Source organism: Nothobranchius furzeri, chromosome 15, assembly GCF_043380555.1.
Source record: "Nothobranchius furzeri strain GRZ-AD chromosome 15, NfurGRZ-RIMD1, whole genome shotgun sequence".
NCBI lineage: Eukaryota > Metazoa > Chordata > Actinopteri > Cyprinodontiformes > Nothobranchiidae > Nothobranchius > Nothobranchius furzeri.
The window spans coordinates 2,567,001-2,592,053 of NC_091755.1; positions in this window are offsets into that span (position 1 = coordinate 2,567,001).

The window sequence follows — 25,053 nt, forward strand, 5'->3', positions numbered from 1 at the left end:
TTACACATTTGTGGGCTTATAACTTGGCTTCTGAATGTCCTAGAGCGGTCAGGTTTGTTTTAGTGTACTCCAATCAACAGCCCCTACAACCACAAAAAGGAATGGAGTCATTAGCACTTATGGTTTGTAAATGGCACCCAGAATTATGTTGCACGAAGCACAATTTCACATCATACTGGGTCCATTTGTGTGAAAACAAGGTCCAATCAGGCTGAAACGTTACAAGAAGGTAGAATCTATTGAGTTGTAAGTGATCTGAACGTTTCATGATGATAGCACTTTCCTAAGGGGGTCAAACCATGTCCCAAAGGTCACCGGATCTGGTGTCAATTTAAAGAAGTAGTCCAGTTACACATTTGTGGGCTTATAACTTGGCTTCTGAATGTCCTAGAGAGATCAGGTTTGTTTTAGTGTACTCCAATCAACAGCCCCTACAACCACAAAAAGGAATGGAGTCATTAGCACTTTTGGTTTGTAAATGGCACCCAGAATTATGTTGCACGAAGCACAATTTCACTTCATTCTGGGTCCATTTGTGTGAAAACAAGGTCCAATCAGGCTGAAACGCTATAAGAAGGTAGAATCTATTGAGTTGTAAGTGATCTGAATGTTTCAAGATGATCGCACATTCCTATAGGGGGTAAAACCATGTCCCAAAGGCCACCGGGCCTGGTGTCACTTTAAAGAAGTAGTCCAGTTACATCTTTGTGGGCTTATAACTTGGCTTCTGAATGTCCTAGAGAGGTTAGGTTTGTTTTAGTGTACTCCAATCAACAGCCCCTACAACCACAAAACGGAATGGAGTCATTAGCACTTATGGTTTGTAAATGGCACCCAGAATTATGTTGCACGAAGCAAAATTTCACATCATTCTGGGTTCATTTGTGTGAAAACAAGGTCCAATCAGGCAGAAACGTTACAGGAAGGTAGAATCTATTGAGTTGTAAGTGATCTGAACGTTTCATGATGATAGCACTTTCCTATAGGGGGTCAAACCATGTCCCAAAGGTCATCGGGCCTGGTGTCACTTTAAAAAAGTAGTCCAGTTACACATTTGTGGGCTTATAACTTGGCTTCTGAATGTCCTAGCGAGATCAGGGTTGTTTTAGTGTACTCCAATCAACAGCCCCCACAACCACAAAAAGGAATGGAGTCATTAGCACTTATGGTTCTTAAATGGCACCCAGAATTATGTTGCACGAAGCACAATTTCACATCATTCTGGGTCCATTTTTGTGAAAACAAGGTCCAATCAGGCTGAAACGTTACAGGAAGGTAGAATCTATTGAGTTGTAAGTGATCTGAACGTTTCAAGATGATCGCACATTCCTATAGGGGGTAAAACCATGTCCCAAAGGTCACCGGGCCTGGTGTCACTTTAAAGAAGTAGTCCAGTTACATCTTTGTAGGCTTATAACTTGGCTTCTGAATGTCCTAGAGAGATCAGGTTTGTTTTAATGTACTCCAATCAACAGCCCCTACAACCACAAAAAGGAATGGAGTCATTAGCACTTATGGTTTGGAAATGGCACCCAGAATTATGTTGCACGAAAGAACAATTTCACATCATTCTGGGTCCATTTGTGTGAAAACAAGGTCCAATCAGGCTGAAACGTTACAAGAAGGTAGAATCTATTGAGTTGTAAGTGATCTGAACGTTTCATGATGATCGCACATTCCTATAGGGGGTAAAACCATGTCCCAAAGGTCACCGCGCCTGGTGTCACTTTGAAGAAGTAGTCCAGTTACACATTTGTGGGCTTATAACTTGGCTTCTGAATGTCCTAGAGAGATCAGGTTTGTTTTAATGTACTCCAATCAACAGCCCCTACAACCACAAAAAGGAATGGAGTCATTAGCACTTATGGTTTGTAAATGGCACCCAGAATTATGTTGCATGAAGCACAATTTCACATCATTCTGGGTCCATTTGTGTGAAAACAAGGTCCAATCAGGCTGAAACGTTACAAGAAGGTAGAATCTATTGAGTTGTAAGTGATCTGAACGTTTCAAGATGATCGCACTTTCCTAAGGGGGTCAAACCATGTCCCAAAGGTCACCGGATCTGGTGTCAATTTAAAGAAGTAATCCAGTTACACATTTGTGGGCTTATAACTTGGATTCTGAATGTCCTAGAGAGATCAGGTTTGTTTTAGTATACTCCAATCAACAGCCCCTACAACCACAAAAGGAATGGAGTCATTAGCACTTATGGTTTTTAAATGGCACCCAGAATTATGTTGCACGAAGCACAATTTGACATCATTCTGGGTACATTTGTGTGAAAACAAGGGACAATCAGGCTGAAACGTTACAGGAAGGTAGAATCTATTGAATTATAAGTGATCTGAACGTTTCATGATGATCGCACATTCCTATAGGGGGTCAAACCATGTCCCAAAGGTTACCGGGCCTGGTGTCACTTTAAAGAAGTAGTCCAATTACACCTTTGAGGGCTTATAACTTGGCTTCTGAATGTCCTAGAGAGATCAAGTTTGTTTTAGTGTACTCCAATCAACAGCCCCTACAACCTCAAAAAGGAATGGAGTCATTAGCACTTATGGTTTTTAAATGGCACCCAGAATTATGTTGCACGAAGCACAATTTCACATCATTCTGGGTCCATTTGTGTGAAAACAAGGTCCAATCAGGCTGAAACGTTACAGGAAGGTAGAATCTATTGAGTTGTAAGTGATCTGAACGTTTCAAGATGATCGCACATTCCTATAGGGGGTAAAACCATGTCCCAAAGGTCACCGGGCCTGGTGTCACTTTAAAGAAGTAGTCCAGTTACATCTTTGTAGGCTTATAACTTGGCTTCTGAATGTCCTAGAGAGATCAGGTTTGTTTTAATGTTCTCCAATCAACAGCCCCTACAACCACAAAAAGGAATGGAGTCATTAGCACTTATGGTTTGTAAATGGCACACAGAATTATGTTGCACGAAGCACAATTTCACATCATTCTGGGTTCATTTGTGTGAAAACAAGGTCCAATCAGGCAGAAACGTTACAGGAAGGTAGAATCTATTGAGTTGTAAGTGATCTGAACGTTTCATGATGATAGCACTTTCCTAAGGGGGTCAAACCATGTCGCAAAGGTCACCGGATCTGGTGTCACTTTAAAGAATTAGTCCAGTTACACATTTGTGGGCTTATAACTTGGCTTCTGAATGTCCTAGAGCGGTCAGGTTTGTTTTAGTGTACTCCAATCAACAGCCCCTACAACCACAAAAAGGAATGGAGTCATTAGCACTTATGGTTTGTAAATGGCACCCAGAATTATGTTGCACGAAGCACAATTTCACATCATTCTGGGTCCATTTGTGTGAAAACAAGGTCCAATCAGGCTGAAACGTTACAAGAAGGTAGAATCTATTGAGTTGTAAGTGATCTGAACGTTTCATGATGATAGCACTTTCCTAAGGGGGTCAAACCATGTCCCAAAGGTCACCGGATCTGGTGTCAATTTAAAGAAGTAGTCCAGTTACACATTTGTGGGCTTATAACTTGGCTTCTGAATGTCCTAGAGAGATCAGGTTTGTTTTAGTGTACTCCAATCAACAGCCCCTACAACCACAAAAAGGAATGGAGTCATTAGCACTTTTGGTTTGTAAATGGCACCCAGAATTATGTTGCACGAAGCACAATTTCAATTCATTCTGGGTCCATTTGTGTGAAAACAAGGTCCAATCAGGCTGAAACGCTATAAGAAGGTAGAATCTATTGAGTTGTAAGTGATCTGAATGTTTCAAGATGATCGCACATTCCTATAGGGGGTAAAACCATGTCCCAAAGGCCACCGGGCCTGGTGTCACTTTAAAGAAGTAGTCCAGTTACATCTTTGTGGGCTTATAACTTGGCTTCTGAATGTCCTAGAGAGGTTAGGTTTGTTTTAGTGTACTCCAATCAACAGCCCCTACAACCACAAAACGGAATGGAGTCATTAGCACTTATGGTTTGTAAATGGCACCCAGAATTATGTTGCACGAAGCAAAATTTCACATCATTCTGGGTTCATTTGTGTGAAAACAAGGTCCAATCAGGCAGAAACGTTACAGGAAGGTAGAATCTATTGAGCTGTAAGTGATCTGAACGTTTCATGATGATAGCACTTTCCAATAGGGGGTCAAACCATGTCCCAAAAGTCACCGGGCCTGCTGTCACTTTAAAGAAGTAGTCCAGTTACACATTTGTGGGCTTATAACTTGGCTTCTGAATGTCCTAGCGAGATCAGGGTTTTTTTTAGTGTACTCCAATCAACAGCCCCCACAACCACAAAAAGGAATGGAGTCATTAGCACTTATGGTTCTTAAATGGCACCCAGAATTATGTTGCACGAAGCACAATTTCACATCATTCTGGGTCCATTTGTGTGAAAACAAGGTCCAATCAGGCTGAAACGTTACAGGAAGGTAGAATCTATTGAGTTGTAAGTGATCTGAACGTTTCAAGATGATCGCACATTCCTATAGGGGGTAAAACCATGTCCCAAAGGTCACCGGGCCTGGTGTCACTTTAAAGAAGTAGTCCAGTTACATCTTTGTAGGCTTATAACTTGGCTTCTGAATGTCCTAGAGAGATCAGGTTTGTTTTAATGTACTCCAATCAACAGCCCCTACAACCACAAAAAGGAATGGAGTCATTAGCACTTATGGTTTGTAAATGGCACCCAGAATTATGTTGCACGAAGCACAATTTCACATCATTCTGGGTCCATTTGTGTGAAAACAAGGTCCAATCAGGCTGAAACGTTACAAGAAGGTAGAATCTATTGAGTTGTAAGTGATCTGAACGTTTCATGATGATCGCACATTCCTATAGGGGGTAAAACCATGTCCCAAAGGTCACCGCGCCTGGTGTCACTTTGAAGAAGTAGTCCAGTTACACATTTGTGGGCTTATAACTTGGCTTCTGAATGTCCTAGAGAGATCAGGTTTGTTTTAATCTACTCCAATCAACAGCCCCTACAACCACAAAAAGGAATGGAGTCATTAGCACTTATGGTTTGTAAATGGCACCCAGAATTATGTTGCATGAAGCACAATTTCACATCATTCTGGGTCCATTTGTGTGAAAACAAGGTTCAATCAGGCTGAAACGTTACAAGAAGGTAGAATCTATTGAGTTGTAAGTGATCTGAACGTTTCAAGATGATCGCACTTTCCTAAGGGGGTCAAACCATGTCCCAAAGGTCACCGGATCTGGTGTCAATTTAAAGAAGTAATCCAGTTACACATTTGTGGGCTTATAACTTGGATTCTGGATGTCCTAGAGAGATCAGGTTTGTTTTAGTATACTCCAATCAACAGCCCCTACAACCACAAAAGGAATGGAGTCATTAGCACTTATGGTTTTTAAATGGCACCCAGAATTATGTTGCACGAAGCACAATTTGACATCATTCTGGGTACATTTGTGTGAAAACAAGGGACAATCAGGCTGAAACGTTACAGGAAGGTAGAATCTATTGAATTATAAGTGATCTGAACGTTTCATGATGATCGCACATTCCTATAGGGGGTCAAACCATGTCCCAAAGGTTACCGGGCCTGGTGTCACTTTAAAGAAGTAGTCCAATTACACCTTTGAGGGCTTATAACTTGGCTTCTGAATGTCCTAGAGAGATCAGGTTTGTTTTAGTGTACTCCAATCAACAGCCCCTACAACCACAAAAAGGAATGGAGTTATTAGCACTTATGGTTTGTAAATGGCACCCAGAATTATGTTGCACGAAGCACAATTTCACATCATTCTGGGTCCATTTGTGTGAAAACAAGGTCCAATCAGGCTGAAATGCTACAAGAAGGTAGAATCTATTGAGTTGTAAGTGATCTGAACGTTTCAAGATGATCGCACATTCCTATAGGGGGTAAAACCATGTCCCAAAGGTCACCGGGCCTGGTGTCACTTTAAAGAAGTATGTACCAGATCCGGTGACCTTTGGGACATGGTTTGACCCCCTTAGGGAAGTGCTATCATCATGAAACGTTCAGATCACTTACAACTTAATATATTCTACCTTCCTGTAATGTTTCAGCCTGATTGGACCTTGTTTTCACACAAATGGACCCAGAATGATGTGAAATTGTGCTTCGTGCAACATAATTCTGGGTGCCATTTACAAACCATAAGTGCTAATGACTCCATTCCTTTTTGTGGTTGTAGTGGCTGTTGATTGGAGTACACTAAAACAAACCTGATCTCTCTAGGACATTCAGAAGCCAAGTTATAAGCCCACAAATGTGTAACTGGACTACTTCTTTAAATTGACACCAGATCCGGTGACCTTTGGGACATGGTTTGACCCCCTTAGGAAAGTGCTATCATCATGAAACGTTCAGATCACTTACAACTCAATAGATTCTACCTTCCTGTAACGTTTCAGCCTGATTGGACCTTGTTTTCACACAAATGAACCCAGAATGATGTGAAATTGTGCTTCGTGCAACATAATTCTGGGTGCCATTTAAAAACCATAAGTGCTAATGACTCCATTCCTTTTTGTGGTTGTAGAGGCTGTTGATTGGAGTACACTAAAACAAACCTGATCGCTCTAGGACATTCAGAAGCCAAGTTATAAGCCCACAAATGTGTAACTGGACTACTTCTTTAAATTGACACCAGATCCGGTGACCTTTGGGACATGGTTTGACCCCCTTAGGAAAGTGCTATCATCATGAAACGTTCAGATCACTTACAACTCAATAGATTCTACCTTCCTGTAACATTTCAGCCTGATTGGACCTTGTTTTCATACAAATGAACCCAGAATGATGTGAAATTGTGCTTCGTGCAACGTAATTCTGGGTGCCATTTACAAACCATAAGTGCTAATGACTCCATTCCTTTTTGTGGTTGTAGGGGCTTTTGATTAGAGTACACTAAAACAAACCTAACCTCTCTAGGACATTCAGAAGCCAAGTTATAAGCCCACAAAGGTGTAACTGGACTACTTCTTTAAAGTGACACCAGGCCCGGTGACATTTGGGACATGGTTTGACCCCCTATAGGCATGTGCGATCATCTTGAAACGTTCAGATCACTTACAACTCAATAGATTCTACCTTCCTGTATTGTTTCAGCCTGATTGGACCTTGTTTTTACACAAATGAACCCAGAATGATGTGAAATTGTGCTTCGTGCAACATAATTCTGGGTGCCATTTAAAAACCATAAGTGCTAATGTCTCCATTCCTTTTTGTGGTTGTAGGGGCTGTTGATTGGAGTACACTAAAACAAACCTGATCGCTCTAGGACATTCAGAAGCCAAGGTTTAAGCCCACAAATGTGTAACTGGACTACTTCTTTAATTGACACCAGATCCGGTGACCTTTGGGACATGGTTTGACCCCCTTAGGAAAGTGCTATCATCATGAAACGTTCAGATCACTTACAACGCAATAGATTCTACCTTCCTGTAACGTTTCAGCCTGATTGGACCTTGTTTTCACACAAATGAACCCAGAATGATGTGAAATTGTGCTTTGTGCAACATAATTCTGGGTGCCATTTAAAAACCATAAGTGCTAATGTCTCCATTCCTTTTTGTGGTTGTAGGGGCTGTTGATTAGAGTACACTAAAACAAACCTGATCGCTCTAGGACATTCAGAAGCCAAGGTTTAAGCCCACAAATGTGTAACTGGACTTCTTCTTTAAATTGACACCAGATCCGGTGACCTTTGGGACATGGTTTGACCCCCTTAGGAAAGTGCTATCATCATGAAACGTTCAGATCACTTACAACTCAATAGATTCTACCTTCCTGTAACGTTTCAGCCTGATTGGACCTTGTTTTCACACAAATGAACCCAGAATGATGTGAAATTGTGCTTCGTGCAACATAATTCTGGGTGCCATTTAAAAACCATAAGTCTAATGACTCCATTCCTTTTTGTGGTTGTAGGGGCTGTTGATTGGAGTATACTAAAACAAACCTGATCTCTCTAGGACATTCAGAAGCCAAGTTATAAGCCCACAAATTTGTAACTGGACTACTTCTTTAGACACCAGATCCGGTGACCTTTGGGACATGGTTTGACCCCCTTAGGGAAGTGCTATCATCATGAAACGTTCCGATCACTTACAACTTAACAGATTCTACCTTCCTGTAATGTTTCAGCCTGATTGGACCTTGTTTTAACACAAATGGACCCAGAATGATGTGAAATTGTGCTTCGTGCAACATAATTCTGGGTGATATTTACAAACCATAAGTGCTAATGACTCCATTCCTTTTTGTGGTTGTAGGGGCTGTTGATTGGAGTACACTAAAACAAACCTGACCTCTCTAGGACATTCAGAAGCCAAGTTATAAGCCCACAAAGGTGTAACTGGACTATTTCTTTAAATTGACACCAGATCCGGTGACCTTTGGGACATGGTTTGACCCCCTTAGGAAAGGGCTATCATCATGAAACGTTCAGATCACTTACAACTCAATAGATTCTACCTTCCTGTAACGTTTCAGCCTGATTGGACCTTGTTTTCACACAAATGAACCCATAATGATGTGAAATTGTGCTTCGTGCAACATAATTCTGGGTGCCATTTACAAACCATAAGTGCTAATGACTCCATTCCTTTTGGTGGTTGTAGGGGCTGTTGATTGGAGTACACTAAAACAAACCTGATATCTCTAGGACATTCAGAAGCCAAGTTATAAGCCCACAAATGTGTAACTGGACTACTTCTTTAAATTGACACCAGATCCGGTGACCTTTGGGACATGGTTTGACCCCCTTAGGAAAGTGCTATCATCATGAAACGTTCAGATCACTTACAACTCAATAGATTCTACCTTCCTGTAATGTTTCAGCCTGATTGGACCTTGTTTTCACACAAATGAACCCAGAATGATGTGAAATTGTGCTTCGTGCAACATAATTCTGGGTGCCATTTAAAAACCATAAGTGCTAATGACTCCATTCCTTTTTGTGGTTGTAGGGGCTGTTGATTGGAGTACACTAAAACAAACCTGATCGCTCTAGGACATTCAGAAGCCAAGTTATAAGCCCACAAATGTGTAACTGGACTACTTCTTTAAAGTAGTTTGGTTAACAATGATCATCGTCGTGTCCCATTGTAAACGGGTGCGCCATCGCACACATCGTACATGTGTGTTAACCCACCTGTATGCGACAGACTTTGTGTGTTGCTTGACATCGAGATGTATTGACGTCTGTGTCAATACAGGACTCTCTATAAGCCGGGAGCTGGACGCTAACGACCCGTGCATGCGCCACACAAAAGGTATCGTACATGTGTTAACCCACCTGTATACGACAGACTTTGTGTGTTGCATGACATCGAGATGTATTGACGTCTGTGTCAATACAGGACTCTATAAGCTGGGAGCTGGACGCTAACGACCCGTGCATGTGCCACACAAAAGGTAACTCGACTAACTACAAAACGCATATTGTGATGTAGAAAGTTGGCTCGACTTTTTGAATCAGCTGCAGCTGCGGTTTACTCACGAAGTGAATCGCACGCTTGTTAGAAATACATTCGGAGCACTTAAAAAATACATCGCTCTCATCGAGTTCCGTCTCAGCGTTCACCGGCTGATGGGCAAGAGCGTGACATGGGATCGCCAGGAACTTACTTAAGGACTATCATCTCATTTGGCATTTACGCACGGACCCAAGAAACCAGTTCCGAAAAATGGTCAAGAATTATAACTTGTCTAATAGCAACTGGAAGATATGTTGCGTCATAAGCCTCTGATGGCTCACAAGGTGCACGGTCCACTCGAAATCCTAATGCTGTATTTGCAGTACATACACTAAGTCTTCTCTGTTGATGTCAGACTAGAGTTTTATTAGAGTTTTACTTTGCAACAATGGGATTCGAGCAATTGATGTGTATATTTTTAATAGTGCACAATGCTACTATTCCTAGGCTGAATGTATGACATGGCTCTTATGTATCATTATGTATCGTTTCCATTAAGTACTAATTTAAATAAAGTCCCTCTGTCCTCAGTGCTAGGTTGTGGGTTTAATACACATTATTATGATCAACCTGTTGAATAGTATAATAACAATATTCCTGTAAAAGTCATTTAGTAATGAACAACCTCAGTTCTGTGAAAGAACATCATGTCTCTGATGTGTACACTGCAGGCCTGACCGGGGTTTGCACGCAAGGGCCTGTGTGTGTGTGTGTGTGTGTGTGTGTGTGTGTGTGTGTGTGTGTGTGTGTGCGTGTGTATGTGTGTGTGTGTGTGTGTGTGTGTGTGTGTCTGTGTGTGAAACAAATAAAGATAAATATAGCTAGTGCGGCCACGAGCGGTCGTGCAGGGTAGAGGCTGCGCAAAAACGCCTCTAAAACAAGCGCGTGCCCACGCCCGATCCGTGGAAGCACGTAGAACTAGCAAACGTACTAGCAGAAATCAACGATCGCACACGGGTCATTGAGTGTGTACAGGGTTCGTCTGCGTGTGTGGCATTGGGCAATCTAGCGGCAACCGAGTGGCCTGAAGGCAGAACCGGCCAACTCATCGCCCTCACCATCGTTGCGTTTCGAGATGAACTATTGCTAAAGATGATCGTCCTCGTCAACCACGGCGCTATCAGAGTTACCACGACATGCGCCTTAAAAGCGTTCTCGTTTGGGTCAGCGCCACCAGAATTGAATCGGCAAGTCAGCGGATATTACACAACTCGTAACGAAGACCCTCTCCGCGACCTCGCGGCCAGTGTGCGCAGTGTACAGCAAATGACAAACGATGTTGCGAGCGATATATCGGAAAAACTTTGCACTGACGCGACGGTCGCCACTTAGTGGTTGTGTGAGACTCGCGCAAAGTGCCATATCTAACGTGCGCAAGCTAGTGACAAGCAACTTCACCAGATCCGTAGATTCTGCATACGCTCGGATACGAACGAAGGTATCGAGAGATAACACCGACACGAGTTGCGCGACGGCGCTGGCTGCAGTCGCTACAACACTGGATTTATTAATCAACATAATTGTGATCGTAATGGCGTATCGAGTGTGCACCAGAAACTACAACCAGTACTACAGAAAACTGGCATGAGGGTCGTGGTCTAACGTTATGTTGGTGTCTCGCATCGACCGTCAACGGCCGTTTGCCAGCGGCTGAAAATGGCACAGTTGACGAAATGGAAACGCCGACCGTCGATAGTGCACTCTCGCAAGTTCCAACTGCACCTTCTCAGGAGACAGACCACAGAGTCATATTAGCGGAGGGTAGATAGAAAATGCGCAAACCGCCGCAACCGCCCATATACGTACTATACGAGTTCAACATAGAGTGGAGTAAGAAGTTACTACCGATTGTATTTCCAACGTGCAAGCAGCTGGTGTGTGACGCTTTACTTGAGTATCACAGAGGTTGCGATGTCCTGTGTTCCATGAGCGCATGGAAGCAAGTGAACAAACTTCTACGTCACTTTAAAGAAGTAGTCCAGTTACACATTTGTGGGCTTATAACTTGGCTTCTGAATGTCCTAGAGAGATCAGGTTTGTTTTAGTGTACTCCAATCAACAGGCCCTACAACCACAAAAAGGAATGGAGTCATTAGCACTTATGGTTTGTAAATGGCACCCAGAATTATGTTGCACGAAGCACAATTTCACATCATTCTGGGTCCATTTGTGTGAAAACAAGGTCCAATCAGGCTGAAACGCTACAAGAAGGTAGAATCTATTGAGTTATAAGTGATCTGAACGTTTCATGATGATCGCACATTCCTATAGGGGGTCAAACCATGTCCCAAAGGTCACCGGGCCTGGTGTCACTTTAAAGAAGTAGTCCAATTACACCTTTGAGGGCTCATAACTTGGCTTCTGAATGTCCTAGAGAGATCAGGTTTGTTTTAGTGTACTCCAATCAACAGCACCTACAACCTCAAAAAGGAATGGAATCATTAGCACTTATGGTTTTTAAATGGCACCCAGAATTATGTTGCACAAAGCACAATTTCACATCATTCTGGGTCCATTTGTGTGAAAACAAGGTCCAATCAGGCTGAAATGTTACAAGAAGGTAGAATCTATTGAGTTATAAGTGATCTGAACGTTTCATGATGATCGCACATTCCTATAGGGGGTCAAACCATGCCCCAAAGGTCACCGGGCCTGGTGTCACTTTAAAGAAGTAGTCCAGTTACACCTTTGTGGGCTTATAACTGGGCTTCTGAATATCCTAGAGAGGTCAGGTTTGTTTTAGAGTACTCCAATTAACAGCCCCCATTACCATTAAAAGGAATGGAGTCATTAGCACTTATGGTTTTTAAATGGCACCCAGAATTATGTTGCACGAAGCACAATTTCACATCATTCTGGGTCCTTTTGTGTGAAAACAAGGTCCAATCAGGCTGAAACGTTACAAGAAGGTAGAATCTATTGAGTTGTAAGTGATCTGAACGTTTCATGATGATCGCACATTCCTATAGGGGGTCAAACCATGTCCAAAGGTCACCGGGCCTGGTGTCACTTTAAAGAAGTAGTCCAGTTACACCTTTGTGGGCTTATAACTTGGCTTCTGAATATCCTAGAGAGGTCAGGTTTGTTTTAGAGTACTCTATTTAACAGCCCCCATTACCGCTAAAAGCAATGGAGTCATTAGCACTTATGGTTTTTAAATGGCACCCAGAATTATGTTGCACGAAGCACAATTTCACATCATTCTGGGTTCATTTGTGTGAAAACAAGGTCCAATCAGGCTGAAACGTTACAGGAAGGTAGAATCTATTGAGTTGTAAGTGATCTGAACGTTTCATGATGATAGCACTTTCCTAAGGGGGTCAAACCATGTCCCAAAGGTCACCGGATCTGGTGTCAATTTAAAGAAGTAGTCCAGTTACACATTTGTGGGCTTATAACTTGGCTTCTGAATGTCCGAGAGAGATCAGGTTTGTTTTAATGTACTCCAACCAACAGCCCCTACAACCACAAAAAGGAATGGAGTCATTAGCACTTATGGTTTGTAAATGGCACCCAGAAATATGTTGCACGAAGCACAATTTCAAATCATTCTGGGTCCATTTGTGTGAAAACAAGGTCCAATCAGGCTGAAACATTACAAGAAGGTAGAATCTATTGAGTTGTAAGTGATCAGAACGTTTCATGATGATCGCACATTCCTATAGGGGGTCAAACCATGTCCCAAAGGTCACCGGGCCTGGTGTCACTTTAAAGAAGTAGTCCAGTTACACATTTGTGGGCTTATAACTTGGCTTCTGAATATCCTAGAGAGGTCAGGTTTGTTTTAGAGCACTCCAATTAGCAGCCCCCATTACCACTAAAAGGAATGGAGTCATTAGCACTTATGGTTTTTAAATGGCACCCAGAATTATGTTGCACGAAGCACAATTTCACAACATTCTGGGTTCATTTGTGTGAAAACAAGGTCCAATCAGGCTGAAACGTTACAGGAAGGTAGAATCTATTGAGTTGTAAGTGATCTGAACGTTTCATGATGATAGCACTTTCCTAAGGGGGTCAAACCATGTCCCAAAGGTCACCGGATCTGGTGTCAATTTAAAGTAGTCCAGTTACACATTTGTGGGCTTATAACTTGGCTTCTGAATGTCCTAGAGAGATCAGGTTTGTTTTAGTATACTCCAATCAACAGCCCCTACAACCAAAAAAAGGAATGGAGTCATTAGCACTTATGGTTTTTAAATGGCACCCAGAATTATGTTGCATGAAGCACAATTTCACATCATTCTGGGTCCATTTGTGTGAAAACAAGGTCCAATCAGGCTGAAATGTTACAAGAAGGTAGAATCTATTGAGTTATAAGTGATCTGAACGTTTCATGATGATCGCACATTCCTATAGGGGGTCAAACCATGCCCCAAAGGTCACCGGGCCTGGTGTCACTTTAAAGAAGTAGTCCAGTTACACCTTTGTGGGCTTATAACTGGGCTTCTGAATATCCTAGAGAGGTCAGGTTTGTTTTAGAGTACTCCAATTAACAGCCCCCATTACCATTAAAAGGAATGGAGTCATTAGCACTTATGGTTTTTAAATGGCACCCAGAATTATGTTGCACGTAGCACAATTTCACATCATTCTGGGTCCATTTCTGTGAAAACAAGGTCCAATCAGGCTGAAACGTTACAAGAAGGTAGAATCTATTGAGTTGTAAGTGATCTGAAAGTTTCATGATGATCGCACATTCCTATAGGGGGTCAAACCATGTCCCAAAGGTCACCGGGCCTGGTGTCACTTTAAAGAAGTAGTCCAGTTACACCTTTGTGGGCTTATAACTTGGCTTCTGAATATCCTAGAGAGGTCAGGTTTGCTTTAGAGTACTCTATTTAACAGCCCCCATTACCGCTAAAAGGAATGGAGTCATTAGCACTTATGGTTTTTAAATGGCACCCAGAATTATGTTGCACGAAGCACAATTTCACATCATTCTGGGTTCATTTGTGTGAAAACAAGGTCCAATCAGGCTGAAACGTTACAGGAAGGTAGAATCTATTGAGTTGTAAGTGATCTGAACGTTTCATGATGATAGCACTTTCCTAAGGGGGTCAAACCATGTCCCAAAGGTCACCGGATCTGGTGTCAATTTAAAGAAGTAGTCCAGTTACACATTTGTGGGCTTATAACTTGGCTTCTGAATGTCCGAGAGAGATCAGGTTTGTTTTAATGTACACCAAACAACAGCCCCTACAACCACAAAAAGGAATTGAGTCATTAGCACTTATGGTTTGTAAATGGCACCCAGAAATATGTTGCACGAAGCACAATTTCAAATCATTATGGGTCCATTTGTGTGAAAACAAGGTCCAATCAGGCTGAAACGTTACAAGAAGGTAGAATCTATTGAGTTGTAAGTGATCAGAACGTTTCATGATGATCGCACATTCCTATAGGGGGTCAAACCATGTCCCAAAGGTCACCGGGCCTGGTGTCACTTTAAAGAAGTAGTCCAGTTACATATTTGTGGGCTTATAACTTGGCTTCTGAATATCCTAGAGAGGTCAGGTTTGTTTTAGAGCACTCCAATTAGCAGCCCCCATTACCACTAAAAGGAATGGAGTCATTAGCACTTATGGTTTTTAAATGGCACCCAGAATTATGTTGCATGAAGCACAATTTCACATCATTCTGGGTTCATTTGTGTGAAAACAAGGTCCAATCAGGCTGAAACGTTACAGGAAGGTAGAATCTATTGAGTTGTAAGTGATCTGAACGTTTCATGATGATCGCACATTCCTATAGGGGGTCAAACCATGTCGCAAAGGTCACCGGGCCTGGTGTCACTTTAAAGAAGTAGTCCAGTTACACATTTGTGGGCTTATAGCTTGGCTTCTGAATGTCCTAGAGAGATCAGGTTTGTTTTAGTATACTCCAATCAACAGCCCCTACAACCACAAAAAGGAATGGAGTCATTAGCACTTATAGTATTTAAATGGCACCCAGCATTATGTGGCACGAAGCACAATTTCACATCATTCTGGGTTCATTTGTGTGAAAACAAGGTCCAATCAGGCTGAAACATTACAGGAAGGTAGAATCTATTGAGTTGTAAGGGATCTGAACGTTTCATGATGATAGAACTTTCCTAAGGGGATCAAACCATGTCCCAAAGGTCACCGGATCTGGGGTCAATTTAAAGAAGTAGTCCAGTTATACATTTGTGGGCTTATAACTTGGCTTCTGAATGTCCTAGAGAGATCAGGTTTGTTTTAATGTACTCCAATCAACAGCCCCTACAACCACAAAAAGGAATGTGGTCTTTAGCACTTATGGTTTTTAAATGGCACCCAGAATTATGTTGCATGAAGCACAATTTCACATCATTCTGGGTTCATTTGTGTGAAAACAAGGTCCAATCAGGCTGAAACGTTACAAGAAGGTAGAATCTATTGAGTTGTAAGTGATCTGAACGTTTCAAGATGATCGCACTTTCCTAAGGGGGTCAAACCATGTCCCAAAGGTCACCGGGCCTGGTGTCACTTTAAAGAAGTAGTCCAGTTACACCTTTGTGGGCTTATAACTTGGCTTCTGAATATCCTAGAGAGGTCAGGCTTGTTTTAGAGCACTCCAATTAGCAGCCCCCATTACCACTAAAAGGAATGGAGTCATTAGCACTTATGGTTTTTAAATGGCACCCAGAATTATGTTGCACGAAGCACAATTTCACAACATTCTGGGTTCATTTGTGTGAAAACAAGGTCCAATCAGGCTGAAACGTTACAGGAAGGTAGAATCTATTGAGTTGTAAGTGATCTGAACGTTTCATGATGATAGCACTTTCCTAAGGGGGTCAAACCATGTCCCAAAGGTCACCGGATCTGGTGTCAATTTAAAGTAGTCCAGTTACACATTTGTGGGCTTATAACTTGGCTTCTGAATGTCCTAGAGAGATCAGGTTTGTTTTAGTATACTCCAATCAACAGCCACTACAACCACAAAAAGGAATGGAGTCATTAGCACTTATAGTATTTAAATGGCACCCAGCATTATGTGGCACGAAGCACAATTTCACATCATTCTGGGTTCATTTGTGTGAAAACAAGGTCCAATCAGGCTGAAACATTACAGGAAGGTAGAATCTATTGAGTTGTAAGGGATCTGAACGTTTCATGATGATAGAACTTTCCTAAGGGGATCAAACCATGTCCCAAAGGTCACCGGATCTGGGGTCAATTTAAAGAAGTAGTCCAGTTATACATTTGTGGGCTTATAACTTGGCTTCTGAATGTCCTAGAGAGATCAGGTTTGTTTTAATGTACTCCAATCAACAGCCCCTACAACCACAAAAAGGAATGTGGTCTTTAGCACTTATGGTTTTTAAATGGCACCCAGAATTATGTTGCATGAAGCACAATTTCACATCATTCTGGGTTCATTTGTGTGAAAACAAGGTCCAATCAGGCTGAAACGTTACAAGAAGGTAGAATCTATTGAGTTGTAAGTGATCTGAACGTTTCAAGATGATCGCACTTTCCTAAGGGGGTCAAACCATGTCCCAAAGGTCACCGGGCCTGGTGTCACTTTAAAGAAGTAGTCCAGTTACACCTTTGTGGGCTTATAACTTGGCTTCTGAATATCCTAGAGAGGTCAGGCTTGTTTTAGAGCACTCCAATTAGCAGCCCCCATTACCACTAAAAGGAATGGAGTCATTAGCACTTATGGTTTTTAAATGGCACCCAGAATTATGTTGCACGAAGCACAATTTCACAACATTCTGGGTTCATTTGTGTGAAAACAAGGTCCAATCAGGCTGAAACGTTACAGGAAGGTAGAATCTATTGAGTTGTAAGTGATCTGAACGTTTCATGATGATAGCACTTTCCTAAGGGGGTCAAACCATGTCCCAAAGGTCACCGGATCTGGTGTCAATTTAAAGTAGTCCAGTTACACATTTGTGGGCTTATAACTTGGCTTCTGAATGTCCTAGAGAGATCAGGTTTGTTTTAGTATACTCCAATCAACAACCCCTACAACCACAAAAAGGAATGGAGTCATTAGCACTTATGGTTTTTAAATGGCACCCAGAATTATGTTGCACGAAGCACAATTTCACATCATTCTGGGTTCATTTGTGTGAAAACAAGGTCCAATCAGGCTGAAACGTTACAGGAAGGTAGAATCTATTGAGTTGTAAGTGATCTGAACGTTTCATGATGATCGCACATTCCTATAGGGGGTAAAACCATGTCCCAAAGGTCACCGGGCCTGGTGTCACTTTAAAGAAGTAGTCCAGTTACACATTTGTGGGCTTATAGCTTGGCTTCTGAATGTCCTAGAGAGATCAGATTTGTTTTAGTATACTCCAATCAACAGCCCCTACAACCACAAAAAGGAATGGAGTCATTAGCACTTATGGTTTTTAAATGGCACCCAGAATTATGTTGCATGAAGCACAATTTCACATCATTCTGGGTCCATTTGTGTGAAAACAAGGTCCAATCAGGCTGAAATGTTACAAGAAGGTAGAATCTATTGAGTTATAAGTGATCTGAACGTTTCATGATGATCGCACATTCCTATAGGGGGTCAAACCATGCCCCAAAGGTCACCGGGCCTGGTGTCACTTTAAAGAAGTAGTCCAGTTACACCTTTGTGGGCTTATAACTGGGCTTCTGAATATCCTAGAGAGGTCAGGTTTGTTTTAGAGTACTCCAATTAACAGCCCCCATTACCATTAAAAGGAATGGAGTCATTAGCACTTATGGTTTTTAAATGGCACCCAGAATTATGTTGCACGTAGCACTATTTCACATCATTCTGGGTCCATTTCTGTGAAAACAAGGTCCAATCAGGCTGAAACGTTACAAGAAGGTAGAATCTATTGAGTTGTAAGTGATCTGAACGTTTCATGATGATCGCACATTCCTATAGGGGGTCAAACCATGTCCCAAAGGTCACCGGGCCTGGTGTCACTTTAAAGAAGTAGTCCAGTTACACCTTTGTGGGCTTATAACTTGGCTTCTGAATATCCTAGAGAGGTCAGGTTTGTTTTAGTGTACTCTATTTAACAGCCCCCATTACCGCTAAAAGGAAGGGAGTCATTAGCACTTATGGTTTTTAAATGGCACCCAGAATTATGTTGCACGAAGCACAATTTCACATCATTCTGGGTTCATTTGTGTGAAAACAAGGTCCAATCAGGCTGAAACGTTACAGGAAGGTAGAATCTATTGAGTTGTAAGTGATCTGAACGTTTCATGATGATAGCACTTTCCTAAGGGGGTCAAACCATGTCCCAAAGGTCACCGGATCTGGTGTCAATTTAAAGAAGTAGTCCAGTTACACATTTGTGGGCTTATAACTTGGCTTCTGAATGTCCGAGAGAGATCAGGTTTGTTTTAATGTACTCCAACCAACAGCCCCTACAACCACAAAAAGGAATTGAGTCATTAGCACTTATGGTTTGTAAATGGCACCCAGAAATATGTTGCACGAAGCACAATTTCAAATCATTCTGGGTCCATTTGTGTGAAAACAAGGTCCAATCAGGCTGAAACGTTACAAGAAGGTAGAATCTATTGAGTTGTAAGTGATCAGAACGTTTCATGATGATCGCACATTCCTATAGGGGGTCAAACCATGTCCCAAAGGTCACCGGGCCTGGTGTCACTTTAAAGAAGTAGTCCAGTTACACCTTTGTGGGCTTATAACTTGGCTTCTGAATATCCTAGAGAGGTCAGGTTTGTTTTAGAGGACTCCAATTAGCAGCCCCCATTACCACTAAAAGGAATGGAGTCATTAGCACTTATGGTTTTTAAATGGCACCCAGAATTATGTTGCACGAAGCAAAATTTCACAACATTCTGGGTTCATTTGTGTGAAAACAAGGTCCAATCAGGCTGAAACGTTACAGGAAGGTAGAATCTATTGAGTTGTAAGTGATCTGAACGTTTCATGATGATAGCACTTTCCTAAGGGGGTCAAACCATGTCCCAAAGGTCACCGGGCCTGGTGTCACTTTAAAGAAGTAGTCCAGTTACACCTTTGTGGGCTTATAACTGGGCTTCTGAATATCCTAGAGAGGTCAGGTTTGTTTTAGAGTACTCCAATTAACAGCCCCCATTACCATTAAAAGGAATGGAGTCATTAGCACTTATGGTTTTTAAATGGCACCCAGAATTATGTTGCACGTAGCACAATTTCACATCATTCTGGGTCCATTTCTGTGAAAACAAGGTCCAATCAGGCTGAAACGTTACAAGAAGGTAGAATCTATTGAGTTGTAAGTGATCTGAACGTTTCATGATGATCGCACATTCCTATAGGGGGTCAAACCATGTCCCAAAGGTCACCGGGCCTGGTGTCACTTTAAAGAAGTAGTCCAGTTACAACTTTGTGGGCTTATAACTTGGCTTCTGAATATCCTAGAGAGATCAGGTTTGTTTTAGAGTACTCTATTTAACAGCCCCCATTACCGCTAAAAAGAATGGAGTCATTAGCACTTATGGTTTTTAAATGGCACCCAGAATTATGTTGCACGAAGCACAATTTCACATCATTCTGGGTTCATTTGTGTGAAAACAAGGTCCAATCAGGCTGAAACGTTACAGGAAGGTAGAATCTATTGAGTTGTAAGTGATCTGAACGTTTCATGATGATAGCACTTTCCTAAGGGGGTCAAACCATGTCCCAAAGGTCACCGGATCTGGTGTCAATTTAAAGAAGTAGTCCAGTTACACATTTGTGGGCTTATAACTTGGTTTCTGAATGTCCGAGAGAGATCAGGTTTGTTTTAATGTACTCCAACCAACAGCCCCTACAACCACAACAAGGAATTGAGTCATTAGCACTTATGGTTTGTAAATGGCACCCAGAAATATGTTGCACGAAGCACAATTTCAAATCATTCTGGGTCCATTTGTGTGAAAACAAGGTCCAATCAGGCTGAAACGTTACAAGAAGGTAGAATCTATTGAGTTGTAAGTGATCAGAACGTTTCATGATGATCGCACATTCCTATAGGGGGTCAAACCATGTCCCAAAGGTCACCGGGCCTGGTGTCACTTTAAAGAAGTAGTCCAGTTACACCTTTGTGGGCTTATAACTTGGCTTCTGAATATCCTAGAGAGGTCAGGTTTGTTTTAGAGCACTCCAATTAGCAGCCCCCATTACCACTAAAAGGAATGGAGTCATTAGCACTTATGGTTTTTAAATGGCACCCAGAATTATGTTGCACGAAGCAAAATTTCACAACATTCTGGGTTCATTTGTGTGAAAACAAGGTCCAATCAGGCTGAAACGTTACAGGAAGGTAGAATCTATTGAGTTGTAAGTGTCTGAACGTTTCATGATGATAGCACTTTCCTAAGGGGGTCAAACCATGTCCCAAAGGTCACCGGATCTGGTGTCAATTTAAAGTAGTCCAGTTACACATTTGTGGGCTTATAACTTGGCTTCTGAATGTCCTAGAGAGATCAGGTTTGTTTTAGTATACTCCAATCAACAGCCCCTACAACCACAAAAAGGAATGGAGTCATTAGCACTTATGGTTTTTAAATGGCACCCAGAATTATGTTGCATGAAGCACAATTTCACATCATTCTGGGTTCATTTGTGTGAAAACAAGGTCCAATCAGGCTGAAACGTTACAGGAAGGTAGAATCTATTGAGTTGTAAGTGATCTGAACGTTTCATGATGATCGCACATTCCTATAGGGGGTAAAACCATGTCCCAAAGGTCACCGGGCCTGGTGTCACTTTAAAGAAGTAGTCCAGTTACACATTTGTGGGCTTATAGCTTGGCTTCTGAATGTCCAAGAGAGATCAGGTTTGTTTTAGTATACTCCAATCAACAGCCCCTACAACCACAAAAAGGAATGGAGTCATTAGCACTTATAGTATTTAAATGGCACCCAGCATTATGTGGCACGAAGCACAATGTCACATCATTCTGGGTTCATTTGTGTGAAAACTAGGTCCAATCAGGCTGAAACGTTACAGGAAGGTAGAATCTATTGAGTTGTAAGGGATCTGAACGTTTCATGATGATAGAACTTTCCTAAGGGGATCAAACCATGTCCCAAAGGTCACCGGATCTGGGGTCAATTTAAAGAAGTAGTCCAGTTATACATTTGTGGGCTTATAACTTGGCTTCTGAATGTCCTAGAGAGATCAGGTTTGTTTTAATGTACTCCAATCAACAGCCCCTACAACCACAAAAAGGAATGTGGTCATTAGCACTTATGGTTTTTAAATGGCACCCAGAATTATGTTGCATGAAGCACAATTTCACATCATTCTGGGTTCATTTGTGTGAAAACAAGGTCCAATCAGGCTGAAACGTTACAAGAAGGTAGAATCTATTGAGTTGTAAGTGATCTGAACGTTTCAAGATGAGCGCACTTTCCTAAGGGGGTCAAACCATGTCCCAAAGGTCACCGGATCTGGTGTCAATTTAAAGAAGTAGTCCAGTTACCCATTTGTGGGCTTATAACTTGGCTTCTGAATGTCCTAGAGAGATCAGGTTTGTTTTAATGTACTCCAATCAACAGCCCCTACAACCACAAAAAGGAATGGAGTCATTAGCACTTATGGTTTTTAAATGGCACCCAGAATTATGTTGCATGAAGCACAATTTCACATCATTCTGGGTCCATTTGTGTGAAAACAAGGTCCAATCAGGCTGAAACGTTACAAGAAGGTAGAATCTATTGAGTTGTAAGTGATCTGAACGTTTCAAGATGATCGCACTTTCCTAAGGGGGTCAAACCATGTCCCAAAGGTCACCGGATCTGGTGTCAATTTAAAGAAGTAGTCCAGTTACACATTTGTGGGCTTATAACTTGGCTTCTGAATGTCCTAGAGAGATCAGGTTTGTTTTAATGTACTCCAATCAACAGCCCCTACAACCACAAAAAGGAATGGAGTCATTAGCACTTATGGTTTTTAAATGGCACCCAGAATTATGTTGCACGAAGCACAATTTCACATCATTCTGGGTTGATTTGTGTGAAAACAAGAGACAATCAGGCTGAAATGTTACAGGAAGGTAGAATCTATTGAATTGTAAGTGATCTGAACGTTTCATGATGATAGCACTTTTATCATCATGAAACGTTCAGATCACTTACAACTCAATAGATTCTACCTTCTTGTAACGTTTCAGCCTGATTGGACCTTGTTTTCACACAAATGGACCCAGAATGATGTGAAATTGTGCTTTGTGCAACATAATTCTGGGTGCCATTTACAAACCATAAGTGCTAATGACTCCATTCCTTTTTGTGGTTGTAGGGGCTGTTGATTGGAGTACACTAAAACAACCCTGACCTCTCTAGGACATTCAGAAGCCAAGTTATAAGCCCACAAATGTGTAACTGGACTACTTCTTTAAAGTGACACCAGATCCGGTGACCTTTGGGACATGGTTTGACCCCCTTAGGAAAGTGCGATCATCATGAAACGTTCAGATCACTTACAACTCAATAGATTCTACCTTCCTGTATTGTTTCAGCCTGATTGGACCTTGTTTTCACACAAATGGACCCAGAATGATGTGAAATTGTGCTTCGTGCAACATAATTCTGGGTGCCATTTAAAAACCATGAGTGCTAATGTCTCCATTCCTGTTTGTGGTTGTAGGGGCTGTTGATTGGAGCACACTAAAGCAAACCTGATCGCTCTAGGACATTCAGAAGCCAAGTTATAAGCCCACAAATGTGTAACTGGACTACTTCTTTAAATTGACACCAGATCCGGTGACCTTTGGGACATTGTTTGACCCCCTTAGGAAAGTGCTATCATCATGAAACGTTCAGATCACTTACAACTCAATAGATTCTACCTTCCTGTAACGTTTCAGCCTGATTGGACCTTGTTTTCACACAAATGAACCCAGAATGATGTGAAATTGTGCTTCGTGCAACATAATTCTGGGTGCCATTTAAAAACCATAAGTGCTAATGACTCCATTCCTTTTTGTGGTTGTAGGGGCTGTTGATTGGAGTATACTAAAACAAACCTGATCTCTCTAGGACATTCAGAAGCCAAGTTGTAAGCCCACAAATGTGTAACTGGACTACTTCTTTAGACACCAGATCCGGTGACCTTTGGGACATGGTTTGACCCCCTTAGGAAAGTGCTATCATCATGAAACCTTCAGATCACATACAACTCAATAGATTCTACCTTCATGTAACGTTTCAGCCTGATTGGACCTTGTTTTCACACAAATGAACCCAGAATGATGTGAAATTGTGCTTCGTGCAACATAATTCTGGGTGCCATTTAAAAGCCATAAGTGCTAATGACTCCATTCCTTTTTGTGGTTGTAGGGGCTGTTGATTGGAGTAAACTAAAACAAACCTGATCGCTCTAGCACCTTCAGAAGCCAAGTTATAAGCCAACAAATGTGTAACTGGACTACTTATTTAAATTGACACCAGATCCGGTGACCTTTGGGACATGGTTTGACCCTCTTAGGAAAGTGCTATCATCATTAAACGTTCAGATCACTTACAACTCAATAGATTCTACCTTCCTGTAACGTTTCAGCCTGATTGGACCTTGTTTTCACACAAATGAACCCAGAATGATGTGAAATTGTGCTTCGTGCAACATAATTCTGGGTGCCATTTACAAACCATAAGTGCTAATGACTCCATTCCTTTTTGTGGTTGTAGGGGCTGTAGATTGGAGTACACTAAAACAAACCTAACCTCTCTAGGACATTCAGAAGCCAAGTTATAAGCCCACAAAGGTGTAACTGGACTACTTCTTTAAATTGACACCAGATCCGGTGACCTTTGGGACATGGTTTGACCCCCTTAGAAAAGTGCTATCATCATGAAATGTTCAGATCACTTACAACTCAATAGATTCTACCTTCTTGTAACGTTTCAGCCTGATTGGACCTTGTTTTCACACAAATGGACCCAGAATGATGTGAAAAAGTGCTTCGTGCAACATAATTCTGGGTGCCATTTACAAACCATAAGTGCTAATGACTCCATTCCTTTTTGTGGTTGTAGGGGCTGTTGATTGGAGTACACTAAAATAAACTTGATCTCTCTAGGACATTCAGAAGCCAAGTTATAAGCCCACACATGTGTAACTGGACTACTTCTTTAAATTGACACCAGATCCGGTGACCTTTGGGACATGGTTTGACCCCCTTAGGAAAGTGCTATCATCATGAAACGTTCAGATCACTTACAACTCAATAGATTCTACCTTCCTGTAACGTTTCAGCCTGATTGGACCTTGTTTTCATACAAATGGACCCAGAATGATGTGAAATAGTGCTTCGTGCAACATAATTCTGGGTGCCATTTACAAACCATAAGTGATAATGACTCCATTCCTTTTTGTGGTTGTAGGGGCTGTTGATTGGAGTACACTAAAATAAACCTGATCTCTCTAGGACATTCAGAAGCCAAGTTATAAGCCCACAAATGTGTAACTGGACTACTTCTTTAAATTGACACCAGATCCGGTGACCTTTGGGACATGGTTTGACCCCCTTAGGAAAGTGCTATCATCATGAAACATTCAGATCACTTACAACTCAATAGATTCTACCTTCCTTCCTGTTATCTCTCGATACTTTCATTCGTATCCGAGCGTATGCAGAATCTACGGATCTGG